The sequence below is a fragment of the Rutidosis leptorrhynchoides genome, chromosome 6 (assembly GCF_046630445.1).
Source record: "Rutidosis leptorrhynchoides isolate AG116_Rl617_1_P2 chromosome 6, CSIRO_AGI_Rlap_v1, whole genome shotgun sequence".
NCBI classification, from domain to species: domain Eukaryota; kingdom Viridiplantae; phylum Streptophyta; class Magnoliopsida; order Asterales; family Asteraceae; genus Rutidosis; species Rutidosis leptorrhynchoides.
In genome coordinates, this window is record NC_092338.1 from 187,787,949 (window position 1) to 187,798,795 (window position 10,847).

Consider the following 10,847-nt stretch of genomic DNA (forward strand, 5'->3'; position numbering starts at 1 on the left):
GTCATGCTTAAAGTTGCACCTTGGAAAGGCGTTGTTCGATTTGGTAAACGAGGGAAATTAAATCCAAGGTATATTGGACCATTCAAGATTATTGATCGTATCGGACCAGTAGCTTACCGACTAGAGTTACCTCAACAACTCGCGGCTGTACATAACACTTTACACGTCTCGAATTTAAAGAAATGTTTTGCTAAAGAAGATCTCACTATTCCGTTAGATGAAATCCAAATCAATGAAAAACTTCAATTCATCGAAGAACCCGTCGAAATAATGGATCGTGAGGTTAAAAGACTTAAGCAAAACAAGATACCAATTGTTAAGGTTCGATGGAATGCTCGTAGAGGACCCGAGTTCACCTGGGAGCGTGAAGATCAGATGAAGAAGAAATACCCGCATCTATTTCCAGAAGATTCGTCAACACCTTCAACAGCTTAAAATTTCGGGACGAAATTTATTTAACGGGTAGGTACTGTAGTGACCCGAACTTTTCCATGTTTATATATATTAATTGAGATTGATATTTACATTATTAAATGTTTCCAACATGTTAAGCAATCAAACTTGTTAAGACTTGATTAATTGAAATATGTTTCATATAGACAATTGACCACCCAAGTTGACCGGTGATTCACGAACGTTAAAACTTGTAAAAACTATATGATGACATATATATGGATATATATATAGTTAAAATGATACTATGATAAGTAAACATATCATTAAGTATATTAACAATGAACTACATATGTAAAAACAAGACTACTAACTTAATGATTTTTAAACGAGACATATATGTAACGATTATCGTTGTAAAGACATTTAATGTATATATATCATATTAAGAGATATTCATACATGATAATATCATGATAATATAATAATTTAAAATCTCATTTGATATTATAAACATTGGGTTAACAACATTTAACAAGATCGTTAACCTAAAGGTTTCAAAACAACACTTACATGTAACGACTAACGATGACTTAACGACTCAGTTAAAATGTATATACATGTAGTGTTTTAATATGTATTTATACACTTTTGAAAGACTTAAATACACTTATCAAAATACTTCTACTTAACAAAAATGCTTACAATTACATCCTCGTTCAGTTTCATCAACAATTCTACTCGTATGCACCCGTATTCGTACTCGTACAATACACAGCTTTTAGATGTATGTACTATTGGTATATACACTCCAATGATCAGCTCTTAGCAGCCCATGTGAGTCACCTAACACATGTGGGAACCATCATTTGGCAACTAGCATGAAATATCTCATAAAATTACAAAAATATGAGTAATCATTCATGACTTATTTACATGAAAACAAAATTACATATCCTTTATATCTAATCCATACACCAACGACCAAAAACACCTACAAACACTTTAATTCTTCAATTTTCTTCATCTAATTGATCTCTCTCAAGTTCTATCTTCAAGTTCTAAGTGTTCTTCATAAATTCCAAAAGTTCTAGTTTCATAAAATCAAGAATACTTTCAAGTTTGCTAGCTCACTTCCAATCTTGTAAGGTGATCATCCAACCTCAAGAAATCTTTGTTTCTTACAGTAGGTTATCATTCTAATACAAGGTAATAATCATATTCAAACTTTGGTTCAATTTCTATAACTATAACAATCTTATTTCAAGTGATGATCTTACTTGAACTTGTTTTCGTGTCATGATTCTGCTTCAAGAACTTCGAGCCATCCAAGGATCCGTTGAAGCTAAATCCATTTTTCTCTTTTCCAGTAGGTTTATCCAAGGAAATTAAGGTAGTAATGATGTTCATAACATCATTCGATTCATACATATAAAGCTATCTTATTCGAAGGTTTAAACTTGTAATCACTAGAACATAGTTTAGTTAATTCTAAACTTGTTCGCAAACAAAAGTTAATCCTTCTAACTTGACTTTTAAAATCAACTAAACACATGTTCTATATCTATATGATATGCTAACTTAATGATTTAAAACCTCGAAACACGAAAAACACCGTAAAACCGGATTTACGCCGTCGTAGTAACACCGCGGGCTGTTTTGGGTTAGTTAATTAAAAACTATGATAAACTTTGATTTAAAAGTTGTTATTCTGAGAAAATGATTTTTATTATGAACATGAAACTATATCCAAAAATTATGGTTAAACTCAAAGTGGAAGTATGTTTTCTAAAATGGTCATCTAGACGTCGTTCTTTCGACTGAAATGACTACCTTTACAAAAACGACTTGTAACTTATTTTTCCGACTACAAACCTATACTTTTTCTGTTTAGATTCATAAAATAGAGTTCAATATGAAACCATAGCAATTTGATTCACTCAAAACGGATTTAAAATGAAGAAGTTATGGATAAAACAAGATTGGATAATTTTTCTCATTTTAGCTACGTGAAAATTGGTAACAAATCTATTCCAACCATAACTTAATCAACTTGTATTGTATATTATGTAATCTTGAGATACCATAGACACGTATACAATGTTTCGACCTATCATGTCGACACATCTATATATATTTCGGAACAACCATAGACACTCTATATGTGAATGTTGGAGTTAGCTATACAGGGTTGAGGTTGATTCCAAAATATATATAGTTTGAGTTGTGATCAATACTGAGATACGTATACACTGGGTCGTGGATTGATTCAAGATAATATTTATCGATTTATTTCTGTACATCTAATTGTGGACAACTAGTTGTAGGTTACTAACGAGGACAGCTGACTTAATAAACTTAAAACATCAAAATATATTAAAAGTGTTGTAAATATATTTTGAACATACTTTGATATATATGTATATATTGTTATAGGTTCGTGAATCAACCAGTGGCCAAGTCTTACTTCCCGACGAAGTAAAAATCTGTGAAAGTGAGTTATAGTCCCATTTTTAAAATCTAATATTTTTGGGATGAGAATACATGCAGGTTTTATAAATAATTTACAAAATAGACACAAGTACGTGAAACTACATTCTATGGTTGAATTATCGAAATCGAATATGCCCCTTTTTATTAAGTCTGGTAATCTAAGAATTAGGGAACAGACACCCTAATTGACGCGAATCCTAAAGATAGATCTATTGGGCCTAACAAACCCCATCCAAAGTACCGGATGCTTTAGTACTTCGAAATTTATATCATATCCGAAGGGTGTCCCGGAATGATGGGGATATTCTTATATATGCGTCTTGTTAATGTCGGTTACCAGGTGTTCACCATGTGAATGATTTTTATCTCTATGTATGGGATGTGTATTGAAATATGAAATCTTGTGGTCTATTGTTACGATTTGATATATATAGGTTAAACCTATAACTCACCAACATTTTTGTTGACGTTTAAAGCATGTTTATTCTCAGGTGAATATTAAGAGCTTCCGCTGTTGCATACTAAAATAAGGACAAGATTTGGAGTCCATGTTTGTATGATATTGTGTAAAAACTGCATTCAAGAAACTGATTTCGATGTAACATATTTGTATTGTAAACCATTATGTAATGGTCGTGTGTAAACAGGATATTTTAGATTATCATTATTTGATAATCTACGTAAAGCTTTTTAAACCTTTATTTATGAAATAAAGGTTATGGTTTGTTTTAAAAATGAATGCAGTCTTTGAAAAACGTCTCATATAGAGGTCAAAACCTCGCAACGAAATCAATTAATATGGAACGTTTTTAATCAATAAGAACGGGACATTTCAGTTTTGACCTCTATATGAGACGTTTTTCAAAGACTGCATTCCTTTTTAAAACAAACCATTACCTTTATTTCATAAATAAAGGTTTAAAAAGCTTTACGTAGATTATCAAATAATGATAATCTAAAATATCATGTTTACACACGACCATTACATAATGGTTTACAATACAAATATGTTACATCGAAATCAGTTTCTTGAATGCAGTTTTTACACAATATCATACAAACATGGACTCCAAATCTTGTCCTTATTTTAGTATGCAACAGCGGAAGCTCTTAATATTCACCTGAGAATAAACATGCTTTAAACGTCAACAAAAATGTTGGTGAGTTATAGGTTTAACCTATATATATCAAATCGTAACAATAGACCACAAGATTTCATATTTCAATACACATCCCATACATAGAGATAAAAATCATTCATATGGTGAACACCTGGTAACCGACAATAACAAGATGCATATATAAGAATATCCCCATCATTCCGGGACACCCTTTGGATATGATATAAATTTCGAAGTACTAAAGCATCCGGTACTTTGGATGAGGTTTGTTAGGCCCAATAGATCTATCTTTAGGATTCACGTCAATTAGGGTGTCTGTTCCCTAATTCTTAGATTACCAGACTTAATAAAAAGGGGCATATTCGATTTCGATAATTCAACCATAGAATGTAGTTTCACGTACTTGTGTCTATTTTGTAAATCATTTATAAAACCTGCATGTATTCTCATCCCAAAAATATTAGATTTTAAAAGTGGGACTATAACTCACTTTCACAGATTTTTACTTCGTCGGGAAGTAAGACTTGGCCACTGTTGATTCACGAACCTATAACAATATATACATATATATTAAAGTATGTTCAAAATATATTTACAACACTTTTAATATATTTTGATGTTTTAAGTTTATTAAGTCAGCTGTCCTCGTTAGTAACCTATAACTAGTTGTCTACAGTTAGATGTACAGAAATAAATCGATAAATATTATCTTGAATCAATCCACGACCCAGTGTATACGTATCTCAGTATTGATCACAACTCAAACTATATATATTTTGGAATCAACCTCAACCCTGTATAGCTAACTCCAACATTCACATATAGAGTGTCTATGGTTGTTCCGAAATATATATAAATGTGTCGACATGATAGGTCGAAACATTGTATACGTGTCTATGGTATCTCAAGATTACATAATATACAATACAAGTTGATTAAGTTATGGTTGGAATAGATTTGTTACCAATTTTCACGTAGCTAAAATGAGAAAAATTATCCAATCTTGTTTTACCCATAACTTCTTCATTTTAAATCCGTTTTGAGTGAATCAAATTGCTACGGTTTCATATTGAACTCTATTTTATGAATCTAAACAGAAAAAGTATAGGTTTATAGTCAGAAAAATAAGTTACAAGTCATTTTTGTAAAGGTAGTCATTTCAGTCGAAAGAACGACGTCTAGATGACCATTTTAGAAAACATACTTCCACTTTGAGTTTAACCATAATTTTTGGATATAGTTTCATGTTCATAATAAAAATCATTTTCTCAGAATAACAACTTTTAAATCAAAGTTTATCATAGTTTTTAATTAACTAACCCAAAACAGCCCGCGGTGTTACTACGACGGCGTAAATCCGGTTTTACGGTGTTTTTCGTGTTTCCAGGTTTTAAATCATTAAGTTAGCATATCATATAGATATAGAACATGTGTTTAGTTGATTTTAAAAGTCCAGTTAGAAGGATTAACTTTTGTTTGCGAACAAGTTTAGAATTAACTAAACTATGTTCTAGTGATTACAAGTTTAAACCTTCGAATAAGATAGCTTTATATGTATGAATCGAATGATGTTATGAACATCATTACTACCTTAATTTCCTTGGATAAACCTACTGGAAAATAGAAAAATGGATCTAGCTTCAATGGATCCTTGGATGGCTCGAAGTTCTTGAAGCAGAATCATGACACGAAAACAAGTTCAAGTAAGATCATCACTTGAAATAAGATTGTTATAGTTATAAAAATTGAACCAAAGTTTGAATATGATTATTACCTTGTATTAGAATGATAACCTACTATAAGAAACAAAGATTTCTTGAGGTTGGATTATCACCTTACAAGATTGGAAGTGAGCTAGCAAACTTGAAAGTATTCTTGATTTTATGAAACTAGAACTTTTGGAATTTATGAAGAACACTTAGAACTTGAAGATAGAACTTGAGAGAGATCAATTAGATGAAGAAAATTGAAGAATGAAAGTGTTTGTAGGTGTTTTTGGTCGTTGGTGTATGGATTAGATATAAAGGATATGTAATTTTGTTTTCATGTAAATAAGTCATGAATGATTACTCATATTTTTGTAATTTTATGAGATATTTCATGCTAGTTGCCAAATGATGGTTCCCACATGTGTTAGGTGACTCACATGGGCTGCTAAGAGCTGATCATTGGAGTGTATATACCAATAGTACATACATCTAAAAGCTGTGTATTGTACGAGTACGAATACGGGTGCATACGAGTAGAATTGTTGATGAAACTGAACGAGGATGTAATTGTAAGCATTTTTGTTAAGTAGAAGTATTTTGATAAGTGTATTGAAGTCTTTCAAAAGTGTATAAATACCTATTAAAACACTACATGTATATACATTTTAACTGAGTCGTTAAGTCATCGTTAGTCGTTACATGTAAGTGTTGTTTTGAAACCTTTAGGTTAACGATCTTGTTAAATGTTGTTAACCCAATGTTTATAATATCAAATGAGATTTTAAATTATTATATTATCATGATATTATCATGTATGAATATCTCTTAATATGATATATATACATTAAATGTCTTTACAACGATAATCGTTACATATATGTCTCGTTTAAAAATCATTAAGTTAGTAGTCTTGTTTTTACATATGTAGTTCATTGTTAATATACTTTATGATATGTTTTCTTATCATAGTATCATGTTAACTATATATATATATCCATATATATGTCATCATATAGTTTTTACAAGTTTTAACGTTCGTGAATCACCGATCAACTTGGGTGGTCAATTGTCTATATGAAACATATTTCAATTAATCAAGTCTTAACAAGTTTGATTGCTTAACATGTTGGAAACATTTAATCATGTAAATATCAATCTCAATTAATATATATAAACATGGAAAAGTTCGGGTCACTACATATAGGGTTCAGAAGAGGTAATCCTGCAGCCTCAAAATACGAACGCATTCGAGTTACTTGGGGTGCATCTAGCCCCACAAGCCAATTTGGAATCAGCGCAGTGAATTGGTTGTCAGATACCATTGGGGTATTCATCTTCAGCTCCCCAAATCTTTTCATCTGTAATCCATGTGTACCTGGTACAAATATATTTGCATTTCTGCAAGCATTTATCGCATCATGGATAAATATACAGAAAAACCTTTCACAAGGGATGTATGAACCCCTTGGCTTATTAACTTGAGCCTGAACCAAATCCCATAGAAGCTCTGCATAGTCAGGAGTCTCTACTCTTGTGAAAGAATAGAACAGTCTCAGCATTGGCACAGTCAAGCTGTCGGATCCACTCCTTGTCATCAGCAAGTGATAAGGCTAAAAAGGAACATATATTTCATAGCAATATCCCTCCTAAATAATAGGTTTTCATATGTAATTGTATTATATTTTCATTGTAATTGTTTAAATAAATAAGTGCGAAGACAAAAGGCGAAAACGAAGATTTGAAGACGCAAACGTCCAAAAAAGCTCAAATGTACAAGATACAATCCAAGTGGTTCAAATTATTGATGAGAAACGTCAAAAAATGACAAGAGTACAAGTTACAAAACGCAAAGTACAAGATATTAAATTGTACGCAAGGACGTTCGAAAATCCGAAACCGGTACCCGAGCCAACTATCAACGCTCGACGCAACGGAGCTGAAAGTACAAGTCAACTATGCACAAGAATATAATATAATATTTAAATAATTCATAATAAGAATAATAATAAATAATAAAAAGTTGTTAATTGAGCATAGTTAAGGGGTCATAAGTGAAAATTTCAAATCAACATTTGCCTATAAAATGGAATTCACGTAGTAATGAAAATGTACACCTTTTTCCAATCTTATTTCTTTCTTATGTAATTTATATTTATATTTATAATATTAAGTTTAATTTAAGATTAATAATAATTGGGTTATTGTAAGAAATGTTTTACGGGTTTTAAAGTCGAAACTCTGCCCGTGTAACGCTAGGCGATTAATCACCACTGTAAGCTATGTTCTTCCTTTTTAAATTAATGTATCGTAACTAAGTTATTATTATGCTTATTTGAGCCGAAGTAATCGTGATGTTGGGCTAAAATATTAAGAAGGGGTTATTGAACTTTGGACCATAATTAAGGTTTGGGCAAAAGACCGACACTTGTGGAAATTGAACTATTGACTATTAATAGATGGGGGGTATTGTCTAATTGAGTGACAACTCATTGGAGTCTGTCGAACCTATCTTCAAATTAATTAACCTAATAATTAATAATGATTATGGTTGTCCTATTTAGTGATGTTCATATGGAATCTGTTATAATCATTTAATTAATCAATTGGGTTGGGTAATTGATTATTCATTCTGATCAAGTGGATGAATTAATATTCATAAACTAATTAAAACAGGGGTGGATTACATACAGTGATAACTGGTGTAATTGTTGACAGAAGTGATAACTGCGTCACAGTTTAAATCCTTAATCACTTGGAATATTTGACTTCGGGTATAAGGGTAATTTGACGAGGATACTCGCACTTTATATTTATGACCGATGGACTATTATGGACAAAAACCAGATAGACGTATCAAATAAACCAGGACAAAGGACAATTAACCCATGGTAATAAATTAAAATCAACACGTCAAACATCATGATTACGGAAGTTTAAATAAGCATAATTCTTTTATTGTATTTCTCATCGTATCTTTATTTACTGTCATTTTATTACTCGCAACTTTATTTACTGTCATTTTATTTATTGTCATTATTTTACGCACTTTAATTATCGTCATTTATCTTTACGCTTAAAATATAGAATCGACAAACCGGTCATTAAACGGTAAAACCCCCCTTTTATAATAATATTACTACTTATATAATTATATATATTTTGTATAAATATAGTTAAAAATATAGTAAGTATCACCAGCTCCCTGTGGAACGAACCGGACTTACTAAAAACTACACTACTCTACGATTAGGTACACTGCCTATAGTGTTGTAGCAAGGTTTAGTTATATCCCATCCGTAAATTAATAAAACTTGTGTCATATTTTGTAGTATTTTGTATTAAAAATAATATTATTTCGTACCCTCACGCTACATCATCAAGTTTTTGGCGCCGCTGCCGGGGAGCGCTAAAACGCTATATTTTTAATTATAATAATAATTTAATAAATATAATAATATAATAATATTGAAATAAAATATAATAATATAATAATATTGAAATAGAATATAATAATATAATAATATTGAAATAGAATATAATAATATAATAATATTTTAGAATATATTTTGAATCGTAAAAGTTTTAAAAAGTCGTATTTATTAAATACTTCAGGGTATATTATGTAACTTGTAATTAATAATTTCTATCATGTCGCTTTCATGTGAATAGTAAATTAATTAATTTCTTTTCATTTACTATTCATGAATAGTAAATGAATTAAAAAAAAAGTTTTGAAAAAAAATTAATAATTATAAAAAAAGTATTAATTTGTAAAAAAAAATTCGTTTTTTTAAAAAAAAAAAAAATTGTAAAAAAAACGTTTTTTTTTAAGAAAAAAAAATTCGTTTTTAAAAAAAAAAAAAAAAAAAAAATTTATAAAAAAAAAATTGTAAAAAAAAAACGTTTTTTTTTAAGAAAAAAAAATTCGTTTTTAAAAAAATAAAAAATAAAAAATTTTAAAAAAAAAAATTTTTTTTAAAAATATAATAAATTATAATTTTTTTTTTTAAGTTTTATTACCTTTATATTTTTAGACTATAGTTACAATTTTTAGTATTAAGTTTAGTTTTGCCATAGTTATTTTTATTTCTAGAATTTTTAGGCTTTGCCGTAAAATCCCTTAAGTGCTTATTCCTTAGACTAAGATTTAGGTGCTTTAGAATTTTGCGACGCCGTTTTTCGCGCTACTTTCTTATTTTTATTTTTCGACGCCTATTTTTCGACCTTTTATTTTTCGACATTTTTCGACGCGCAATCTATTTCTTTCTTATTTCTCGCCATTCTAGTTTTTAGGACTTAGAATTTTTTTCTACTTCTTCTCTAAATTTCTTAAAATTACGAAAATTTATTTTAAGTGGCTAAATTGATAGACATCAAAATTTTCTGGTTCGTAGTAATAGTTGGATTTGTACGTGGACCGGGTTATTGGAGCCAAACAGTACTCAATTATATTGAGACCAAACGAATCCTGCCCCTCTGCTGCATCTTTTGGCTATTCGAAACGTGGGCAAAATCAGAAAAGTCTATTAATTGGATAACTTATTATAATTTTTCTTTCCTTTTTAAAAAACTAATAGGATATTCAGTGAATGCACCGAGCAAGACGTTCGCCGCCGGTCATACGTTCACCACCTGTAACTCGATCAAGACATCTAGCAAATATTGTCGCCGTTGATTTTTCTTTAGAATCGTCATCTAGTCGAACAAGAACTCCAACTCAAATTTCCGATAATCCATCTTTTGAACCCGACTTCACAATTAAGAACCCGGAGCATATTCAAGGACAATTCCAAGATCTTGAACCACTAATTATTCCTCCTGAGCCACAAACCATTAAATCAGAATCCTCTAGTGATTCGTATTCAACAAATTCAATTATGGAAGTAACGGAACCTCTAAGTATGGAAGATCGAATGAGAGCCACACGCACGGGCCAAGGTCACGCCATTATTAAGCCAGAAGTTAATGCGCCAGATTATGAAATCAAAGGACAAATTCTACACATGGTAACTAACCAATGCCAATTCAGTGGTGCACCGAATGAAGATCCTAACGAACACCTTCGTACGTTTAAAAGAATTTGTACACTATTCAAAATCCGAGAAGTGGAAGATGAGCAGATCTATCTCAT